Genomic DNA, 25,113 nt, shown 5'->3' on the forward strand with positions numbered 1-25,113 from the left:
ACACGGCCGCGATAAGCAGTATCGCTTGACCACAGTATTTTTAGCGCTCAAATTGATATTACAAGTTAATGGTTAAATGTCCTTTCCGCTCCACCGGTTAACACACCCAAAAATGCTTTTGTGCAACTTATACTTTTAATGGATAGCACTAATGTGATTAATATTGCTTATATTACAAGTTGAAAGTTATAAATTGCCCACGGACGAAAGCCCAAATACCATTAAAAAAATGACTGAGCCCCTAGACCTAAAGTAAAGTTTAAGCATAAAAATAAAAGTGGCACAACATAATCACATTTAAATAAAGTTTTACACTCATATATATATACTATCAAAAAAAAATCATATAAATATTAAAATAATAAAGTTATAAGGGCTTAAAGGTATATGGTATATAGCAAGGTGATGGACTGGGAATGCCCTTATCTATATGTGTATGCATGCATACATTTGTGCATTTAAATATATATATATACTGTGTGGTAAATCCCTTTGTAAACCATGTAAATACTTAAAGCAAGGGAATGGTTTTGAATCACATGTAACAAATGAATCATTTACCACTAGGGGATGTGTAAAATGCTCTTCTACATTTGTTATCTACTGGGTTGAATGCACTCAACATAGATTACAGTATGTTGGGTTAACTACCCGGGACATACGCACTAGGATAAAGGAGCATTTGGGATATATCTCAAACGATATCCATTGTTCGGCACTTTCTAGACTCTTTATTGAAACACACAGGAAAAATGTTGATATGTTTAAATGGAATGCGATTGAAGCTATTTGCAAGCCACGAAGAGGTGGCAGCAAACAAAAAATACTTGAAAGACAGGAAATTTATTGGATCCATAAACTAAAAACATTGGTCCCGTATGGATTCAATTCACAATTTGACGTGATCAATTACTGGGAATGATCCATTTATGATATTGATAGTAGACTATTATCTATAGCAGGAACTGTATATAGGTTTATATCTATCTACATATAGCTTGATACTACAGGTTGATATCTTGTAACCAAGATTGGTGTCAAGCTAATATGGGAATAAGTATTAATAATTCGTTTAAGTACTTATATACATGTTTTTATATTAGAGGGGAGATTGGATTATGCATAAGATGCTTGCTTTTGAACTAGGTATTGCATACTACTACATGACATACAGCAAGGATACTTGGTGATGTTTTTATCTAATAATGATTAGTACCTTATTGTAATATTTTGTGAGAATACCGCCTTTATTATATAACTAAGTACAGAAGTTCATTCTAGCATTAGACATTTCTATTAATATATGTTATATAGTATGAATAATAATAGAGAGGTGTCTATTTAATAATCAACAACACCTTAATGTTTCACTATAAAGTACACCCCCACTACTTTACTAACTATGCTCCTGCTATTTAATTAATTGATTCTTTGTTGATCTAACTAGATAATTACACATGATGAAATGTTTTTTCACATTGCGGTTTAATTAATGTTCACTTTTAAACTGTTAATATTAGGAACAAGTTTACCAGTACTAGAAATAAAATGATAGTGATATGCATTGCAATTATTAATTAAATTCAATTACAGTGTTTTTTTATTAATTGCTTAAGGGGCGGAGTATTGCCCTTTAAAAGCACACCCTCTGAGAAGGGAGATATGTCTATGATTACGGCCATATATATATATATATATATATATATATATATATATATATATATATATATATATATATATATATATATATATATGTAAATGACTCTACTCCTCTTCACTTTTTCAATACATTTTGGGTTATATTACAACTGTAGCGCTCAATTATCACTAAATTTGCCAGTTTGCGGGCGCAGGATAATTAAACAGCCTTGTGGTTCGTTTTGCATGATGGACCAACTGGTGGTGTGCCTGCAACAACAGAGGGGCTTCAGCACCACAGAGCACACAGATGACACCCCCCATGATGCTTCCTCCACCTAAGATGGTTGCTGTGGCCTTGCCCTCCTGAGCATCCTGACAGTTTTTTTTGCCTCTGGAGCCAGCCTCCTCCTTCTCAAGCACCAATGATATATCTGGATTCATTATTTGAGTCTATGCTAAAATATTTCAGATTCACAACTAACATAAAGAACAATCATGTATTTAAATCAGGTATTGATGATATTGTTTTTCATATATGCTAGTACGGTAACTTAATCCAATGTTTAACAGATATTGCTAATATATTGCATCTCTCTCATTGTCTGTCTCTGCACCTGGATATTTTCTTGGGTGTATAATGTAAAAACATCCATTCTCCGCCTGCTCGTTCCCCTTGTGTTGCAGACATTTATAAGTAATAATATCTATGAATATATTAGATATTGCATAACTATTCCATCATATCAATTATTTTCTATATATGTAATGAAGCAAGAAAATGTAGTGTTGTTGTACTTGTTTTATAGATTTTTCTATAAAGTGTAACACCGTAAAATCCATGCAAATAAACACCATGGACTGTGTCTTTAATTGCTCAAAGACCAACATCCTTGTGTGGTTTTTGGACTGTGTTATGCCATACTTGGGATTCAATCATGGACTGTGTCTTTAATTGTTCAAAGATCAACATCCTTGTATGGCTTATGGACTGTGTTATGCCATACTTGGGATTCAATCATGAACTGTGTCTTAAATTGCTCAAAAAGCAACCTCCTTGTATGGAGAAAAGACTGTTAATGGCATATGTGTGCTACAATCATGGACTGTGTCTTAAATTGCTCAAAAAGCAACCTCCTTGTATGGAGAAAAGACTGTTAATGGCATATGTGTGCTACAATCATGGACTGTGTCTTAAATTGCTCAAAAAGCAACCTCCTTGTATGGAGAAAAGACTGTTAATGGCATATGTGTGCTACAATCATGGACTGTGTCTTAAATGGCTCACAAAGCAACTTCCAGGTATGACTCATGGACTGTCTTATGTCATATTTGGGATACAATCATGGACTGTGATACTTATTGCTCCAAAAACTACCTCCATGTATGTCTTAAGGACTGTGCTATGGCATACTCTACCACCTCATGGAGTGTTTTTGCTTAAACTCAGGCTATGGGGGATGGGTGGTCCTGCAAAGAAAATTGACAAATGTTCTGTCAATTCAATGGTCCCTTGCAACTAAAGCCTGATATTTATTAAATATTTATCATTTGTGCAATTTGATATAAAGGGGTGCTGGTAACACATTTATGAATTGTAGTGATTTTAAAAAATGTATCTATGGTCAAATTAAAGGTATTATTTATTGCTCACTAGTGGTGCTGGAGCAACTCAGAATCTTGCCTACATTTACTATTTAAAATATGTACTACTATAATTATATATGTGGTGGTAGTATGTATATGTTTTTCCATTTTTTCACGAGTGAAGGGTTTTTTTCTTTTTCAATTTTTAAAGCAGTCTCTTGACCTCTCGGACCAAGTGCAATTGACTTGCATTCATTATTATTAAAGAGACATTGTACTTTAGATTTCCATGTGTTCCATGCATTATAGATTTGTAATAAAATTATATTACTGTCATGGAAGAATAGTATGCCATTACACTAAGTTAAACTTAGTTCTTATTTGATTATGTTTCTCCTAAGAGGCAAATAATACCTGTATATAAATGTATAATTTATGCATTAACATGCACTTGCTATATTTATTCACATGAATATAATTTTACCTGATGTACTACATTGTCAGGATAAATTATTTGTAATTATGTTAACATTTTAATGTTTCATATACCACAACCAATTATTCACCATAATGTCTCTTTAATAATATTCATATCTCAGAAACTAAAAAAAAAAACAAATCTACATTTACACATTTAACATGAACCTGGTGTCGTCATCTTACTTATTTAAAGGGACCGTCTACACCAGAATTTGTATTGTTTTAAAAGATAGATAATCCCTTTATTACCCATTCCCCAGTTCTGCATAACCAACACAGTTATATTTATATACTTTTTACCTCTTTGATTATTTTGTATCTAAGCCTCTGCAAACTGCCCCTTTATATCAGTTCTTTTGACAGACTTGCAGTTTAGCCAATCAGTGCTGGCTCCCAGATAACTTCACGTGCATGAGCACAGGGTTATCTATATGAAACACATGAACTAACACCCTCTAGTGGTAAAAAACTGTTAAAATGCATTCTGAAAAGAGGTGGCCTTCAAGGTCTAAGAAATTAGCATATGAACCTCATAGGTTAAGCTTTCAACTAAGAATACCAAGAGAACAAAGCAAAATTGGTGATAAAAGTAAATTGGAAAATTGTTTAAAATTACATGCCCTATCTGAATCATGAAAGTTTATTTTGGACTAGACTGTCCCTTTAAATGTATTCTAAAAAAAGGATATGACATTAAACTTATGCTGTCATCTTATTTAAATATCTTAATTAAACAAGTTGACAGTATTTTGGTGTTGTGATATTCTTCAACTACATGTCTTAATAAAAATATTTGACATGATTCTTCTATTTTTTTTAAATATGTTTTATTTCATTTCCTTTACATATTTTAAACATACATTTTTGAACATTTATAGTGCTAACACTCTTACTCCTTTGATTAAAGGCCTTCTTTTTTTAACTAATGTTTCAAATATATGATTGCCTGGTGAGTTATGAGTTAAAAATTATACTTATTTGCTCTTAACGAGTGTTCAGTTAAATAGATTGTTTAAAAAAGCCATCCGTGTATGGTTTTAATTCTAATTGAATCATTACATCTTAACAAATGTTTAATAAGATATCAGTTGAAGATTCTGTTGATTACCATATATGATTTTAATCAATGATTAATACAATAATTGAATCATTCTTTTTAACAATAGTCTAATACTATAAATTGAAAGAAATTTCATATCCACCATATATGGCATTGAACAGTTGTTTAGATGTAATGATTCAAGCATTGAGTTCCCCATTATTTATCATCATATATGATTTAAAAACTATTGCTTGCAAACAATGTGTAATTGAACATTAATTAGGGCATAAAAGGCTCATTAGTTGTATGCAAGCCCTATTTTAAAGTGATACATCACTAAACAATCATAAGAACGTGTTAAACATGTATTACTGGACAAAAGTGTTGTATTTTTTTATATCATTCCATACAATGTTTATTTTATATAATACACATTTACAAGGAAGTATATTTTACATAATTAATTAACTATAGAAGATTCAGTAATTAATTTATTATTATTAAAGGGAAAGTAAACACCAAAAATGTTATTGTTTAAAAATATAGATAATCACTTTATTTACCATTCCCCAGTATTGCATAACCAACACTGTTATAGAAATATACTTTTTACCTCTGTAATTACCTTGTATCTAAGTTTCAGCAGACTGCCTCCTTATCATAGATCTTTTGACAGACTTGAATTTCAGATAATTGGTACTGACTCTTAAATAACTCCATGTGCATGAGCACAATGTTATTTATATGAAACACACAAACAAACGCCCCCCAAGCTGTGAAAAACTGTATAATGCATTCAGATAAGGCTACCTAGGTTTAGCTTTCAACTAAGAATACCAAAAGAACAACGGAAATTTGATGATAAAAGTAAATTGTAAAGTTGTTTTAAATGACATACCCTATCTGAATCATGAACATAATAGTTAAAATGATATGTGCACATATGCTTTTCACATTGTAATACTTTTCTTTTTTTAAAGGGATAGGAAAGTCAAACTTAAACTTGCATGATTCAGAAAGAGCAGGCAATTTAAAGACACTTTTAAAGTCACTTCTATTTTCAAATGTGCTTAGTTCTCTTGGTATCCCTTGTTGAAAAAAAAATGCACATATCCTGCACTAGTGAGAGCTAACTACTGATTGGTGCCTGCACACATTTTTATCTGGTGATTGGCTAATTAGATGTGTTCACCTAGCTGCCAGTAGTGCAATGCTGTTCCTTCAGCAAAGGATAACAAGATAATTAAGCAAATTTGATAAGTAAATTGGAAGGTTGTTTAAAATTGTATGTTCTATCCAAATTATGAAAGAACATTTTGGTGTTTCTTGTCTTTTTAATATCCTTTCATTATCCAAATATGTCCTAGTTTCCATTGAGGTGGTAAAGTTTGTAAATTGATATTCAAAAGGAGAAGGGACAGAAAAAGAGAGGCATAATATGGCACACTTGTTGGAGAAAAAAACAATTCTATGAATACTTGTGTGGTGTATTATGTGATGATTTAAAACATAACTTTTTGTAAACATAATATTTAAAAAAGAGGGTGGAAAAATCCACTATTAAAATTAGTTCAAATAAAATTGTGTCATAGTAACGATTGAAACACAAAACTCCTCTCTGATATGACACAGTGATCAGTCTGTGTCATAAATCTTGGTTTATACAGCTCTTTACAATAAGTTTTTTAACCACAGACTCATTACTATCTATTCGATTTGAAGGCTGTAGCCCCGTAAAGTACGTAGATTATATATATGGATCAGTTGTCCACTTTAAATATAGTACAAACGTCATATCCCATAAATGTTAATTGGGATCTTATATTGGGTAAAAGGCATACCGGTAAGTGCCTAATACTTTTGAGTGAATATATCACAGTTTCTATATAGCGTATCTAACGCTACTATATCAGTACTGATTGGGTTTCAGAAAGCATACCAATTAGTGCATGGTTCTTTTTAGTAAAAATATCATGTTTTATATAGCGTGTCTGAACCTCCTATGTCAGTACTTAATATTAGGCTGACAGGTCATATAGCATATGCTTACTGATTCACTATGTTACAGTAAAGATATAATCAATTAAAACTATGTTTCGATCAGAGGCGATTAAACCACTTATGGATATAGCCAAAAATACAGCTGAGATTACGTTTCAAGCATAATATATAGCTACGATTGCTCCCTTTACAACTAGAGCTGATGAGCCAACGGTATAAGTAACAACAATTATTTAAACTAATGTCTATGGTAGTATTTGCCTTATAGGCCAACAAATTAAGCTAAATAAACAGGCTGTCAGAGAGGAGCAGTGCGAACGCCTGACGCACATTTCGCAACTGCTTTTTCAGAGACTTTAGTTTAAATTATTGTTGTTACTTATACCGTTGGCTCATCAGCTCTAGTTGTAAAGGGAGCAATTGTAGCTAAATATTATGCTTGAAACGTAATCTCAGCTGTATTTTTGGCTATATCCATAAGTGGTTTAATCGCCTCTGATTGAAACATAGTTTTTAATTGATTATATCTTTACTGTAACATAGTGAATCAGTAAGCATATGCTATACGGACTGTCAGCCTAATATTAAGTACTGACATAGCAGGTTCAGACACACTATATAAAACATGATATATTTACTAAAAAGAACCATGCACTAATTGGTATGCTTTCTGAAACCCAATCAGTACTGATATAGTAGCATTAGATACGCTATATAGAAACTGTGATATATTCACTCAAAAGCATTAGGCACTTACCGGTATGCCTTTTACCCAATATAAGATCCCAAATTAACATTTATGGGATATGACGTTTGTACTATAGTTATAGTGGACAACTGATTCATATATATAATCTACGTACTTTATGGGGCTACAGCCTTCAAATCTAATAGATATCTAACTACTAATGAGTCTGTGGTTAAAAAACTTATTGTAAAGAGCTGTATAAACCAAGTTTATGACACAGACTTATCACTGTGTCATATCAGAGAGGAGTTTTGTGTGTCAATCGTTACTATGACACAATTTTATTTGAACTAATTGCAATAGTGGATTTTTCCACCGTCTTTTTTAAATATTATGTTTACATAAAGTTACGTTTTAAATCACCACATAATACACCATACAAGTATTCTTAGAATTGTTTTTTTCTCCAACAAGTGTGCCATATTATGCCTCTCTTTTTCTGTCCCTTCTCCTTTTGAATATTGTGATACACACGAGCATAAGGCACTTCCTACTATAATACCTAGGTTTAATTTTAGTAGGTCATAGGAGTTCTACCCCCCCCTCCTCCCTAGAGATTTAAGGGAATCAATATTTAAAGTTTGTAAATTGGTGGTAACATAAAAAAATCTCAATAGCCTTTAGTGGAGATAGATGATTTTATCACCGGTTTACACATTTTACCACATCAATGGAAACTAGGCCATGTTTGCAGGAAAATGTATTACTGTTAACAGCATATACAGATATGCTGTGGATGGCGTGCACAACTATAACCAAAGATAGCACATTTCTAGACAGCCACAAGTGGCTTCTGTGCTGAAAAATTAATCCTCATTAAAGGGACAATCAACGCCAGAATTTTTGTTGTTTTAAAAGATAGATAATCACTTAATTACCAATTCCCCAGTTTTGCATAACCAACACAGTTATAATTATACATGTTTAACCTCTGTAATTACCTTGTATCTAAGCCTCAGCTGACTGTCCCCTTATTTCAGTTCTTTTGACAGACTTGCATTTTAGCCAATCAGAGCTGACTCCATGGTAAATTCACGTGCATGAGCTCAATGTTATCTATATGAAACACATGAACTAATGCCCTCTAGTGGTGAAAAACTATCAAAATGCATTTAGATTAGAGGAGGTCTTCAAGGTCTAAGAAATTAGCATATGAACCTCCTAGGTTCAACTAAGAATACCAAGAGAACAAAGCAAAATTGGTGATAAAAGTAAATTGGAAAGTTGTTTAAAATTACATGCCCTATTTGAATCATGAAAGATTTTTTTTTACTTGACTGTCCCTTTAACTAATAACACTATTATATCCCTAAGTAGTTGTGTTTGAAAACTGTAACATAGGGTTTGTATAGAATACATGTGTATGCCACTCATACAGCTTTTATTAAAGTAATTTCAAACAATACAAACTTTTTTTTAGCAAATAAAAAGACACTTGCACACGTTTAATATTTTGAAACCTATTTCATTTTATTAATTTTTTAAAGAGGACTACAAAAAATGCATTGCAAAATCCAATTATCAAACAATCATCATTTTGTCAAAATTACGAGCAAACAAAAGTGTACAGTAGGATAAACATAGTAACATAGTAGATGAGGTTGAAAAAAGACCAAAGTCCATCGAGTTCAACCTATACAAATCTAAAATATATATAAAAAGCTTCAGTTAAGCTTAAATAATCCCACTAAAAGGTGACCCATTTAATACTAGCAATCATATCCATGAATTTTGTTTATAGACAGAAATGTATCCAAATAATTTTTAAATGTATCTAGGGTATTGGCATTCACTACCTCCTTTGGTAATGAGTTCTACAATTTTATTGCTCTTACAATGAAAAAACGTTTCTGTTGCAGGAGATTAAATCTCTTTTCCTCCAACCTTAAATTGTGACCTCTGGTCACAAACATTTTCTTGGAATAAACAGAGCTTCTGCCATCTCTGTATATGGGCCTTGAATATATTTATATTAAGTAATCATGTCACCTCTTAAGTGCCTTTTTTCTAAAGAAAACAGACCCAGTTTGGCTAGCCTCTCCTCATAGGTTAAACTCTCCAATCCCCTTATTAGCTTTGTGGCCCTTCTCTGAACTTTTTCTAGTTCTGCAATATCTTTTTTTGTGATTGGTCCCCAGAACTGCACTCCATACTCAAGGTGAGGTCTTACCAGGGCTTTATATAGTGACATAATTATGCTTTCCTCCCTTGAGTCAATGCCTCTTTTAATACATACTAGTATAATATTAGCCTTTGAAGCTGCTGCCCTGCATTGTGCACCCATCTTTAGCTTGTTATCTATTACTACCCCCGAATCCCTTTCCTCCTGTGTTTGGCTAAGTCTTGTCCCATTTAAATAATATGTTGCCTGCTTATTTTTACTTCCAAAATGTAGAACCTTGCCATTTTCCCGTATTAAATCTCATTTTCCATTTACCTGCCCATACTTCTAATTTTTGCAGGTCCCTTTGTAACGAACGTTCATCCTGCTCTGACCTAATGACCTTACTTAACTTAGTATCATCTGCAAAAATAGAGATGTCGCTATTTAATCCTAGCTCCAAGTCATTTATAAAAATATTAAAAAGTATAGGGCCCAGCACTGATCCCTGGGATACTCCACTGATTACCTGAGTATGATCCATTTACTGCTACTCGTTGCTCCCTATCTTTTATCCAGTTATTTATCCACAAACTAACATTTTCAGCTATTCCCAGTCCCTTAATTTTGTGCATTAATCTCTCATGTGGGACTGTATCAAACGCATTTGCAAAATCTAAGTATATCACATCAACTGATTTCCCTTTATCTTTATTTTTACTTACTTCCTCATAGAATCTAATTTGATTAGTTCGACATGATCTATTTCTCATAAAACCATGCTGATTAGAACTCATAATCTTGTTTACACAAATATGATCAACAATATAATCCCTTATAATCCCTTCAAATATCTTCCCCACTATTGATGTCAGACTAACTGGTCTATAGCTTACTGGATCATCCCTACTTCCCTTTTTGAAGAGTGGCACCACATCAGATTTACGCCAATCCTTGGGTACCATGCCTGAGGATAATGAGTCTTGAAAATTTAAGAGTAGAGGTTTGTCTATAACAGTGCAAAGTTCCCTTAACACCCTTGGGTGTATTCCATCTGGGCCTGGAGTTTTATTTACCTTAATATTATCCAATATGTTCCTGATATCCTCTATAAATAACCCAATTAATGGTATGGGCTGGCATGTTCTATTTTGTTCCAAAGTATCATCCAATGGTTCCTCTCTTGTGTATACTGAAGAAAAAAACTGGTTTAGTATCTCAGCCTTCTCCCTGTCACTGTTAATCATGCTACCCTCCCCACATTTTAATGTACCTATATTGTCTTTCTTAGATTTTTTGCTATAAACATAAAGTAAAGGCAAGAAGACTTTATATACATGAGTATGTTAATCCCTCTGTAGCACTTATGAGGCCTATCATGGACCTCTTCATAAAAAAATAAAGTGCAACTCAAATATCACATAGTACTGGTAAACCTGGCCACTTTTGTTTCATGAAAGGTATTAAATGTCCCTAGGACCCCGGTCCAAACTATAATGGGCTAGATTACAAGTGGAGGGGTATTTTGCGCTTCCACTAGAGCTCTAACTCTGCTTATCATTAAGATTTTTGCACTCGTTAGATTACGCTTGTATTACAATTTGAAAGTAAACTGTTTTCACTCTAGCGGTAACCCGACTAGCGCAAAAATCCGAAGTTAGAATATCGCGTGTTCAGGTATTCCCCTATAGAATTTAATGGGGAAAAAAAGTGGGGAAAAACCAACAGCCCACTCTCGAGCAAACACGATCGCATATTCTCAGTTGGGCTAACTCAAAATGAAAATATGAATATTTCACATTCCAATATTTTCTACATAACAGAATATGTTCTATTTATTCATAAATAAATATTTCAACATATATATGAATTTTTCACAAATATATATTTATACCTATATATAAAGAGGATTATACATAGGTATAGATATATACAGGTATGTATAGGAATATCTATTTAAAAATACTAGAATACATTTCTGTATTATAAATTGTTTTTGCAATAAAGAAAAAGAAAAAAAAAAGAAATAACTAACATACATCTAGATTTAGAGTTCTGCGTTAGCCTTAAAAAGCAGTATTAAGGGGTCCTAATGCTGCTTTTTAACGCCTGCTGGTATTACGAGTCAGGCAGGAAAGGGTCTACCGCTCACTTTTCTTCCGTGACCTTTGGCTACCGCAAATCCCCTTACGTCAATTGCGTATCCTATCTTTTCTATGGGATTTGCCTAATGCTGGTATTATGAGTCTTGGAAGAAGTGAGCGGTACAGTCTCTACCGCCAAGACTCCTACCGCCTAAAAAAGTCAGTAGTTAAGAGTTTTATGGGCTAACGCCGGAACATAAAGCTCTTAACTACCGTGCCACAAAGTACACTAACACCCATAAACTACCTATGAACCCCTAAACCGAGGCCCCCCTACATCGCAAACACTAAAATAAAATTATTTAACCCCTAATCTGCCGACCGGACATGGCCGCCACTATAATAAATGTATTAACCCCTAAACCGCCACACTCCCGCATCACAAACACTATAATACATTTTATTAACCCCTAATCTGCCCTCCCTAACATCGCCGCCACCTAGCTACAATTATTAACCCCTAATCTGCCGCCCCCAACGTCGCCACTACAATAATAAAGTTATTAACCCCTAAACCTAAGTCTAACCCTAACCCTAACACCCCCTAAGTTAAATATAATTTAAATAAAACGAAATAAATTTACTATAATTAAATAAATTATTCCTATTTAAAACTAAATAGCTATCAAATAAACCCTAATATAGCTACAATATAACTAATAGTAACATTGTAGCTATTTTAGTATTTATATTTATTATACAGACAACTTTGTATTTATTTTAACTAGGTACAATAGCTATTAAATAGTTAATAAGTATTTATTAGCTACCTAGTTAAAATAATTACACAATTACCTGTAAAATAAATCCTAACCTAAGTTATAATTAAACCTAACACTACACTATCAATAAATTAATTACATAAATTACCTACAATTATCTAAACTAAAATACAATTAAATAAACTAAACTATAGTACAAAAAAACCCACTAAATTACAAAAAATAAAAAAATATTACAAGAAGTTTAATCTAATTACACCTAATCTAAGCCCCCTAATAAAATAAAAAAGCCCCCCAAAATAATAAAATTCCCTACCCTATACTAAATTACAAATAGCCCTTAAAAGGGCCTTTTGCTGGGCATTGCCCCAAAAGTAATCAGCTCTTTTACCTGTAAAAAAAAATACAATACCCCCCAACATTAAAACCCACCAAACACACACCCAACCCTACTCTAAAACCCACCCAATCCCCTCTTAAATAAACCTAACACTACCCCCTTGAAGATCTCCCTACCTTGAACCGTCTTCACCCAACTGGGCACAAGTGGTCCTCCAGAGGGGCAGAAGTCTTCATCCGATCCGGGCAGAAGAGGACCTCCAGACCGGCAAAAGTCTTCATCCAGGCGGCATCTTCAATCTTCTTCCATCCGGAGTGGAGCGGGTCCATCTTGAAGACATCCGACGCGGAGCATCCTCTTCCATCCAACGGTGACTGAAGAATGAAGGATCCTTTAAGTGACGTCATCCAAGATGGTGTCCCTTCAATTCCGATTGGCTGATCCTATCAGCCAATCGGAATTAAGGTAGGAAAAATCCTATTGCCTGAAGCAATCAGCCAATAGGATTGAGCTAGCATTCTATTGGCTGTTCCAATCAGCCAATAGAATGCGAGCTCAATTCTATTGGCTGATTGGATCAGCCAATAGGATTTTTCCTACCTTAATTCCCATTGGTTGATAGAATCCTATCAGCCAATCGGAATTCAAGGGACGCCATCTTGGATGACGTCATTTAAAGGAACTATAATTCGTTGTGTAGTCGTCGGTCTGGATGGATGCTCTGCGTCGGCTGGCATCAAGATGGACCTGCTCCACTCCGGATGGATGAAGATAGAAGATACCGCCTGGATGAAGACTTCTGCCCATCTGGAGGTCCTCTTCTGTCCGGATCGGATGAAGACTTCTGCCCCTCTGGAGGACCACTTGTGCCTGGCTGGGTGAAGATGTCTCACGGTAGAGTGATCTTCAAGGGGGTAGTGTAGGTTTTATTAAGGGGGAATGGGTAGCTTTTAGAGTAGGGTTGGGTGTGTGGGTGGTGGGTTTTAATGTTGGGGGGTATTGTATTTTTTTTTTACAGGTAAAAGAGCTGATTACTTTGGGGCAATTTGTAATTTAGTATAGGGTAGGGATTTTTATTATTTTGGGGGGCTTTTTATTTTATTAGGGGGATTAGATTAGGTGTAATTAGTTTAAAATGTTTGTAATTATTTTTTTTTCTGTAATTTAGTAGGGGGTTTTCATACTTTATTTTATTTAATTTCAGTTAATTGTAGGTATAAATTAATTTAATTATAGTGTAGTCTTAGGTGTAATTGTAATTTAGGTTAGGATTTATTTTACAGGTACTTTTGTATTTATTTTAGCTAGGTAGTTATTAAATAGTTAATAACTATTTAGTAACTATTCTACCTAGTTAAAATAAATACAAAGTTGCCTGTAAAATAAAAATAAATCCTAAAATAGCTACAAATGTAGCTATTAGTTATATTGTAGCTAGCTTAGGGTTTTTTTTATCGGTAAGTATTTCATTTTAAAAATGAATAATTTAATTGTAGTAATTTTATTTTGTTTTATTTAAATTATATTAAATTAGGGGGGTTAGACTTAGGGTTAGACTTAGGTTTAGGGGTTAATAAATTTAATATAGTAGTGGCGACGTTGGGGGTGGAAGATTAGGGGTTAATAAACGTAGGTAGGTGTCAGCGATGTTAGGGACGGCAGATTAGTGGTTAATAAAATTTAACTAGTGTTTGCGAGGTGGGAGTGTGGTGGTTTAGGGGTTAATATATATATTAAAGTGGCGGCGATGTCCGGTCGGCAGATTAGGGGTTAAAAACTTTATTTAAGTGTTTGCGATGTGGGGGGGGGGGCTCGGTTTAGGGGTTAATCGGTAGTTTATGGGTGTTAGTGAACTTTTTAGCACTTTAGTTAAGAGTTTTATGTTACAGCGTTAGCCCATAAAACTCTTAACTACTGACTTTTAAATGCGGTAGGATTTTTGACAGGAGAGGGTGTACCGCTCACTTTCTCCAAGACTCATAATACTGGCGTTAGGAAAATACCATTATAAAGATAGGATACGCCATTGACGTAAGGGGATTTGTGGTAAGCTCGAGTCGAGGAATAAAGTGAGCGGTACACCTGTACCTGCCAGACTCGTAATACCAGCGGGCGTTAAAAAGCAGCATTGGGACCTCTCAACGCTGCTTTTTAAGGCTAACGCAAGACTCGTAATCTTGACTATAAACTGATAACCAATACTTTCACATACTTGGGAATCAAACTGTCAAAAACCCAGACTCCTGGTATGATTTAAATTATAAACCATTGATATCAGAAATCAAATGTATGCTTAATACCTGGCACCCCTTACCACTTGCTCTTTCAGCGAAAGTAAACCTTGTCAAAATGATAGTCTTTCCCAAATTGCTCTATCTGTTTCAAATGATACCTGAACTGCTAACTAAACACCATTTACAGACACTTAACTCCTTTATCACCAACTTTGTGTGGAAAGGGAAAAAGCAAGAATTGGACTCCGTGAGCTGATGGTAAGCCCCTCAAAAGGTGGTTTAGGTCTCCCTAATCTTCAGTTTTATAACTGGGTGGCATAAACTAAATACATAACAGACTGGTGGTTTGATTCCAATACATTTTCTGAACCGGCCCTTGAAAAAGAGATTATTAAGCCCTGGTCTTTGGCTCTCCTCCCAATTAATAAAATAGATAAAAGGACTCCTCCCATTTATAGGCCCGATTAGGGCCTGGCAGAAGTGATGCAAACATCTATCGGTTTCACCACACAAGTCCAAATACTTGCCAATCAGAGGTATTCCAGATTTCATGCCAGGACTCACTACCAAACCCTTTTTAATTTGGGAACAGAAAGGGCTCAAGTTAGTTCATCATTTATTAACTCCAAATAATAATATACTAGTACCATTTGCTGAACTACATACATACAACATACCTAGACAACATCATTTCATCTACCTACAGGTTAAACATTACATACAAAGTTTAATGTACTCACAAAACATAGAACACTATGCCACAATAGTAGATAAAATAGTCAGTTGGGCCAGACAGGGTAATAGATCTATAACACCCATTTTAACATACGTCAAGAAACCCCAGGTGACACTTTGACTACACAATTTGCAGCAGAATGGTCACACAGACTAGAATTAAATATCACTGCGGCTCAAATTATGAAAAGTTTTTACTTCATCAAAAAAGCTACCCTCTTAATGAATATAAGGAAAGCACATATAAAGCGTATACATAATGCATACATTACCCCTAAGGATTATCAGAAGTGGGGATCCAGTGAACCTTAAATTTGTAAAAAATTGTCAACACCCAGTACCAGATCGCATTCATATGATATGGAAATATCCACGTTTACTAAAATTCTGGCATATGATCTCATACTGGATAATGACTATGTGCAATACCCAGACAGAACTTACCCTTGAGGAAGTATTATTTCAAGACCTCAAACACATTACTAAACTACATAAAAGATAGGAAACATTATCTTGATGCCTAGGAAACTTATATTATGTAACTGGTTAGATAAGAGACCCCCAACACTTACCATGTTAAAACATGCAATTATTAGTCAAGTATTCTGCGAACTGGCAGATTCTTTAGGAGACATAAACTTAAGAACTACCAACTTTATTAAGAAATGGGAACCATTTATAGTTGCACTGTCTATTGAGACCCAAAAACAAATTATAGCACCTCTTAGGAACACAGAACATATCTTAAACGCACAACTCAGAGGGGAATGGCAATTGTGGACCTAGGCATCATAGGAAATAGCTAGTGGTGCCTGCCAAGTAGTGGACACTGGACAATGACATCAAAGCCAAATGAATAACCCAGGGGACCGGAGTGGAGTAGGTATTAATGCAATATTACCTGACCAATTCAATAGCGGTCAATACTAGAGGTTAAAGTTAATATTGTTACCGGTAATTTATTTTACATTATTTGTTTACATTTCTATTAGAAAAGTGGAAAATGTTTATAAGGAACCTTGTTAACTTAATATACAACCTCAATACATGGGGCTATCTAATCAAAATGACTATGACCCAAGCTAGTACTGTGACAAGAAGATACAGTCTTATACATTGTACAAGAAATCAACAGAAAGTCAAACTGATAGATATAATTTCAACGCGACCTGAGTATGAAGACAACATGAACTGTAATCAGACTTTTCCAATATTTAACTAAGGGTCACAGAATATAAAGTATATGTTCCAGCATTAACTCAATGTCATTTGTAAAAACTAATGCCTAGACATGGAGTTTTGTTGGTAAGGACCTGTGGTGCTAACAAGCCTTTTTTTCCAGTGCACCCTTTAAACAATGCTGGTATTATGAGTTTTCTGAATGGCTGCGTTAGCCTCAGAAAGTGAGCGTTGAGCCAAATTTAGCTCCACTTCAACCTGCAATACCAGCGTTGCTTACGGTAGCGGTAAGCTGGCAAAACGTGCTCATGCACGATATCCCCATAGGATACAATGGGGCTGAGCTGGCTGAAAAAAAAAAAACACCTGCAAAAAAGCCGCGTTCAGCTCCTAACACAGCCCCATTGTTTCCTATGGGAAAACACTTTCTAAGTCTACACCTAACAACCTAACATGAACCCTGAGTCTAAACACCCCTAACCTTACACTTATTAACCCCTAATCTGCCACCCCCACTATCGCTGATACCTGCATTATGCTATTAACCCCTAATCTGCCGCTCCGGACACCGCCGCCACCTACATTATAGCTATGAACCCCTAATCTGCTGGCCCTAACATCGCCGACACCTATATTATATTTATTAACCCCTAATCTGTCATCCCCCCAACGTCGCCACCACCTACCTACACTTATTAACCCCTAATCTGCCGACCGGACATCGCCGCCAATACATTAAATGTATTAACCCCTAAACCGCCGCATTCCCGCCTTGCAAACACTATAATACATTTTATTAACCCCCTAATCTGCCCTCCCTAACATTGCCGCCACCTACTTACAATTATTAACCCATAATCTCCTGCCCCCAACGTCGCCGCTACTATAATAAAGTTATTAACCCCTAAACCTAAGTCTAACCCTAACCCTAACACCCCCCCAAGTTAAATATAATTTAACAAAAACAAACTAAAGTTACTATCATTAAATAAATTAATCCTATTTAAAACTAAATACTTACCTATAAAATAAACCCTAATATAGCTACAATATAACTAATAGTTACATTGTAACTATTTTAGGATTAATATTTATTTTACAGGCAACTTTGTATTTATTTTAACTAGGTACAATAGATATTAGATATTTATTAATTATTCAATAGCTACCTAGTTAAAATAATTAAAAAAATCCCTGTAAAATAAATCCTAACCTAAGTTACAAATACGCCTAACACTACACTATCAATAAATGAATTAAATAAATTAACTACAATTATCTAAACTAAAATACAATTAAATAAACTAAACTATAATACAAAAAAACAAACACTAAATTACACAAAATAAACAAATCTTACAAGAATTTAAATCTAATTACACCTAATCTAAACCCCCTAATAAAATAAAAAAGCGGAAAATGTGTATAAGGAACCTTGTTAACTTAATATACAACCTCAATACATGGAGCTATCTAATCAAAATGACTATGACCCAAGCTAGTACTGTGACAAGAAGATACAGTCTTATACATTGTACAAGAAATCAACAGAAAGTCAAACTGATAGATATAATTTCAACGCGACCTGAGTATGAAGACAACATGAACTGTAATCAGACTTTTCCAATATTTAACTAAGGGTCACAGAATATAAAGTATATGTTCCAGCATTAACTCAATGTCATTTGTAAAAACTAACGCCTAGACATGGAGTTTTGTTGGTAAGGACCTGTGGTGCTAACAAGCCTTTTTTTCCAGTGCACCCTTTAAACAACGCTGGTATTATGAGTTTTCTGAATGGCTGCGTTAGCCTCAGAAAGTGAGCGTTGAGCCAAATTTAGCTCCACTTCAACCCGCAATACCAGCGTTGCTTACGGTAGCGGTAAGCTGGTAAAACGTGCTTGTGCACGATATCCCCATAGGATACAATGGGGCTGAGCTGGCTGGAAAAAAATAACACCTGCAAAAAAGCAGTGTTCAGCTCCTAACGCAGCCCCATTGTTTCCTATGGGAAAACACTTTCTAAGTCTACACCTAACACCCTAACATGAACCCTGAGTCTAAACACCCCTAACCTTACACTTATTAACCCCTAATCTGCTGTCCCCGCTATCGCTGACACCTGCATTATACTATTAACCCCTAATCTGCCGCTCCGGACACCGCCACCATCTACATTATAGCTATGAACCCCTAATCTGCCGCCCCCGCTATCGCTGACACCTGCATTATGCTATTAACCCCTAATCTGCTGCTCTGGACACCGCCGCTACCTACATTATAGCTATGAACCCCTAATCTGCTGCCCCTAACATCGCCGACTCCTATATTATATATATTAACCCCTAATCTGTCCCCCCTCAACGTTGCTGCAACCTACCTTCACTTATTAACCCTTAATCTGCCGACCGGACATCGCCACAACTACAATAAATGTATTAACCCCTAAACCACCGCATTCTCGCCTCACAAACACTATAATAAATTTTATTAACCCTTAATCTGCCCTCCCTAACATCGCCGCCACCTACCTACAATTGTTAACCCATAATCTCCCGCCCCCAACATCGCCGCTACTATAATAATGTTATTAACCCCTAAACCTAAGTCTAACCCTAACCCTAACACCCCCATAAGTTAAATATAATTGAAGTAAAAACGACCTAAAATTACTATCATTACATGAATTAATCCTATTTAAAACAAAAAATTACCTATAAAATAAACCCATAGCTACAATATAACTAATAGTTACATTGTAGCTATTTTAGGATTAATATTTATTTTACAGGCAACTTTGTATTTATTTTAACTAGGTACAATAGTTATTAAATAGTTTTTAACTATTTAATAGCTACCTAGTTAAAATAATTACAAAATTCCCTGTAAAATAAATCCTAACCTAAGTTACAAATACACCTAACACTACACTATCAATAAATTAATTAAATAAATTAACTACAATTATCTAAACTAAAATACAATTAAATAAACTAAACTATAATACAAAATAACCAAACACTAAATTACAAAAAATAAAACAATCTTACAAGAATTTTAATCTAATTACACCTAATCTAAGCCCCCTAATTAAATAAAAAAGCCTCCCAAAATAATAAAATTCCCTACCCTAAACTAAATTACAAAGTAATCAGCTCTTTTACCAGCCCTTAAAGGACCAGTCAGCACAGTAGATTTGCATAATCAACAAATGCAAGATAACAAGACAATGCAATAGCACTTAGTCTGAAGTTCAAATGAGTAGTAGATTTGTTTTCTGACAATTATAAAAGTTATGTCTTTTTCCACTCCCCTATACCATGTGACAGCCATCAGCCAATAACAAATGCATACACGTACCATGTGACAGCAATCAGCCATTCACAAATGCATACACACTTATTCTTGAACATGCTCAGTAGGAGCTGGTAACTCAAAAAGTTTAAATATAAAAAGACTGTGCACATTTTGTTAATGGAAGTAAATTAGAAAGTTGTTTAAAATAGCATGCTCTATCTGAATAATGAAAGTTTAATTTTGATTGAGTGTCCCTTTAAAAGGGCTTTTTGCGGGGCATTGCCCCAAAGTAATCAGCTCTTTTACCTGTAAAATAAAATACAATCCCCCAACATTACAACCCACCACCCATACACCCCTACTCTAAAACCCACTGATCCCCCCTTAAAAAAAACTAACACTACCCCATTGAAGATCACCATACCTTGAGCCGTCTTCAGCCAGCCAGCCCCCGATGGGACAGAAGAGGACATCCGGACCGGCAGAAGTCTTCATCCTATCCGGGCAGAAGAGGACATCCGGACTGGCAGACATCTTCATCCAGGCGGCATCTTCTATCTTCATCCTTCCGGAGCAGAGCCATCTTCTATCCAGCCGACGTGGAGCCATCCTCTTCTTCCGACAGACTAACGATGAATGAAGGTTCCTTTAAATGACGTCATCCAAGATGGCGTCCCTCGAATTCCGATTGGCTGATAGGATTCTATCAGCCAATCGGAATTAAGGTAGGAAAAATCCAATTGGTTGATTTAATCAGCCAATCGGATTGAAGTTCAATCCGATTGACTGATTGGATCAGCCAATAGAATGTGAGGTCAATTCTATTGGCTGATCCAATCAGCCAATCGGATTGAACTTCAATCCGATTGGCTGATTACATCAGCCAATCGGATTTTTCCTACCTTAATTCCGATTGGCTGATAGAATCCTATCAGCCAATTGGAATTCGAGGGACGCCATCTTGGATGATGTCATTTAAAGGAACCTTCATTCGCTGTTAGGACATTGGAAGAAGAGGATGGCTCCGCATCGGCTGGATTCAAGATGGCTCCGCTCCGATCTGGTTGATTGAAGATAGAAGATGCCGCTTGGATGAAGACATCTGCCGCTTGGAGGACCTCTTCTGCCCCGATCAGATGGAGACTTCTGCCACTCCAGATGTCCACTTTTGGCCCATCGGTCCCGGCTGGGTGAACACGGCTCCAGGTAGATTGATCTTCAATGGGATAGTGTTAGGTTTTTTTAAGGGGGGATCGGGTAGGTTTTAGAGTAGGGGTGTGTGGGTGGTGGGTTGTAATGTTGGGGGGGGTCTTGTATTTTTTTTTACAAGTAAAAGAGCTGATTACTTTGGGACAATGCCCCACAAAAAGCCCTTTTAAGGGCTGGTAAAAAAGCTGATTACTTTTGTAATTTAGTATAGGGTAAGGAATTTTATTATCTTGGGGGGCTTTTTTATTTTATTAGGGGGCTTAGATTAGGTGTAATTAGATTAAAATTCTTGTAATATTTTTTTATTTTTTTGTAATTTAGTGGGGGGGTTTTCTACTATAGTTTAGTTTATTTTATTGTATTTTAGTTTAGATAATTGTAGTTAATTTATTTAATTAATTTATTGATAGTGTAGTGTTAGGTCTATTTGTAACTTAGGTTAGGATTTATTTTACAGGTAATTTTGTAATTATTTTAACTAGGTAGCTATTAAATACTTATCAACTATTTAATAGCTATTGTACCTAGTTAAAATAAATACAAAGTTGCCTGTAAAATATATATAAATCCTAAAATAGCTACAATGTAATTATTAGTTATATTGTAGCTATATTATGGTTTATTTTATAGGTAAGTATTTATTTTTAAATAGGAATAATTTATTTCATTATAGTAATTTTATTTAGTTTCATTTAAATTATATTTAACTTAGGGGAGTGTTAGGGTTAGACTTAGGTTTAGGGGTTAATAACTTTATTATAGTAGCGGCGACGTTGGGGGCGGTAGATTAGGGGTTAATAATTGTAGGTAGGTTGCGGCAACGTGGGGGGGCTGATTAGGGGTTAATACAATTTATTATAGTGTTTGCGAGGTGGGATTGCGGCGGTTTAGGGGTTAACACATTTATTATAGTGGCGGCGATGTCCGGTCGGCAGATTAGGGGTTAATAAGTGTAGGTAAGGTGGCGGCGATGTTGGGGGCGGCAGATTAGGGGTTAATAAATATAATATAGGTGTCGGCGATGTTAGGGACAACAGATTAGGGGTTCATAGGGATAATGTAGGTGGCGGCGATGTCTGGTCGGCAGATTAGGGGTTAAAATTTTTTATTATAGTGTTTGCGATGTGGGGGGGGGCTCGGTTTAGGGGTTAATAGGTAGTTTATGGGTGTTAGTGTACTTTTAGCACTGTAGTTAAGAGTTTTATGTTCCGGCGTTAGCCCATAAAACTCTTAACTACTGACTTTTTATGTGGTAGGAGTCTTGGAGGTAGAGGCTGTACCGCTCACTTCTTCCAAGACTCGTAATACCGGCGTGAGGCAAATCCCATTAAAAAGATAGGATATGCAATTGACGTAAGGGGATTTGCGGTAGCCTCGAGTCGCAGAAAAAAGTGAGTGGTAGACCTTTTCCTGCCTGACTCGTAATACCAGCGGGCGTTAAAAACCAGCGTTAGGACCCCTTAACGCTGCTTTTTAAGGCTAATGCAGAACTCTAAATCTAGCCGATAGACTGCTCGGTATAAACTTCATGTATGCAAAACAAGTTTGCCTAATAAAAAGATATTAAAAAATTGAATGAATGTTTTGTAATATATTCAACATTTATTTTTCATAAAAAAACATTTGTAGGTTTCGCACTGATTTAGCGAACATAACAGCAGGGCCAAATTAAGAACCCTTTAAGTTCTCCAAACTCAATACATCCCAAAAAAAAAGAAAAAAGAGTATAATATCAGAATCACAAAGCCTGTACAAAGTCTAACTCCTCAGAAACCAAATTAAAGGGACAGTCTACACCAGAATTGTTATTGTTTTAAAAGATAGATAATCCCTTGTTTACCCATTCCCTAGTTTTGCATAACCAACACAGTTATATTTATATATTTTTTACCTCTGTGATTATCTTGTATCTAAGCCTCTGCAGACTGCCCCTTTATTTGTTCTTTTGACAGACTTGCAGTTTAGCCAATCAGTGATGGCTCCCAGGTAACTTCACGTGTACAAGCACAGTGTTATCTATATGAAAACATGAACTAACACCCTCTAGTGGTAAAAAACCTGTTAAAATGCATTCTTAAGAGGTGGCCTTCAAGGTCTAAGAAATTAGCATATGAACCTCCTAAGTTAAGCTTTCAACTAAGAATACCAAGAGAACAAAGAAAAATTGGTGATAAAAGTAAATTATAAAATTGTTTAAAATTACATGCCCTATCTGAATCATGAAAGTTTTTTTTGGACTAGACTGTCCCTTTAAATACTAACTCTGCGGCCCCACCATGCAGAGATCACTAGATGATCGATCATCACGGACTCGTGAAGCACAAAAAATCGACTAATTAATTGAAAATTTAGCAGACCGATGCACTTTGACAATTACTCACTGCCCTGTCTGCGGCCAGCAGCAACACCCCCGGCCCAGTGATGATCTCTGACTTCACTTACTAGTTACTAGTCAGATCTGCATCTAGCTCACCAGTAGTGGCTAGAGTCCAGACTCCAGAGTGGTTGACTCCTGACTGAGCAGCGTCCTCACTCAAGCTCAGCACTAGTGACAGTCACTTGACTCCACCACCAGCACGAGTAGTACAGAGAGACAGAGCACTCATTGCTGGTCTGAGTCTGACAGTTGTCGGAAGTTGGTCCTCTAGTCCAGAAACAGTGAACACAGTAAGAGCGGCACGCAGAGTTGAAGACTAGTTGTTCACTCCTCCTGAGGCTGTCACAGAACTTAGAGTCACTACAGCACTGACAGAAAACACGGCACGTGCAGTCACATGTGCTAAAAACCCTATGAGTGGCCACATGACTGCAGACGTCACTCTCGCACTGACTGACTGTTGGGTCTGTATGTGGAATGTGGTGATGTGATAACATATGGGACCAATCATATCAAATAAAAAAAAAAAATGCAGAGCAGCCAGGGAGATCGGGGCAATGTGGGCCGGACAGACGTCAGATGGTGGGTGTGGCTAAGAAACCCAGCGGTGGGCAAACTAAGGGATCCGGTCAGTGGGCGGGGCTAAGGGATTTGGTTGGTGGGCAGGGATAAGGGACCCTGCAGCCCACCGGGCATTTGCCCGGCATGCCCTATGGCCAGTCCGGGCCTGCGGGGTAGGGGTAATGATGGAGTTGTTGACAGTTATAGGGAGATTGGGGTTGAAGATTTTGGAAGATGGTGGAAAATAAGGAGCTCAGTTTTGGAGAGATTTAGCCTAGGTAGTGAGAGGACATCCAGAAAGAGATGTGAGAAAGACAGTTAGTGACACGGGTTAGCAAGGAAGGAGATAGGTCTGGTGAAGAGAAGTAGATTTGGGTGTTGTCACCATACAAAGGATATTGGAACCCTTGGGACTTTAATAGGGAACCTAATGATGACGTGTAGATTGGGAATAGAGGGGGACCTAGGACAGAGCCTTGCGGTACCCCAACAGAAAGTGGTGACGAGGCAGAGGAGACCCAAAAGAAGTCTACACTAAAGGTACGGCTTGACAGGTAGGAAGAGAACCATGAGAGGGCTGTGTTCCAAATGCCGAAGGATTGGAGGGTTTGGAGCAAAAGAGGGTGGTCAACAGTATCAAAGGCTGTGAACAGATCAAGGAGGATAAGCAGAGAGAAGTGGCCTTTTGATTTTGATGTAAGTAGGTCATTGGTAACCT

Source organism: Bombina bombina, chromosome 3 (genome assembly GCF_027579735.1).
Source record: "Bombina bombina isolate aBomBom1 chromosome 3, aBomBom1.pri, whole genome shotgun sequence".
NCBI lineage: Eukaryota > Metazoa > Chordata > Amphibia > Anura > Bombinatoridae > Bombina > Bombina bombina.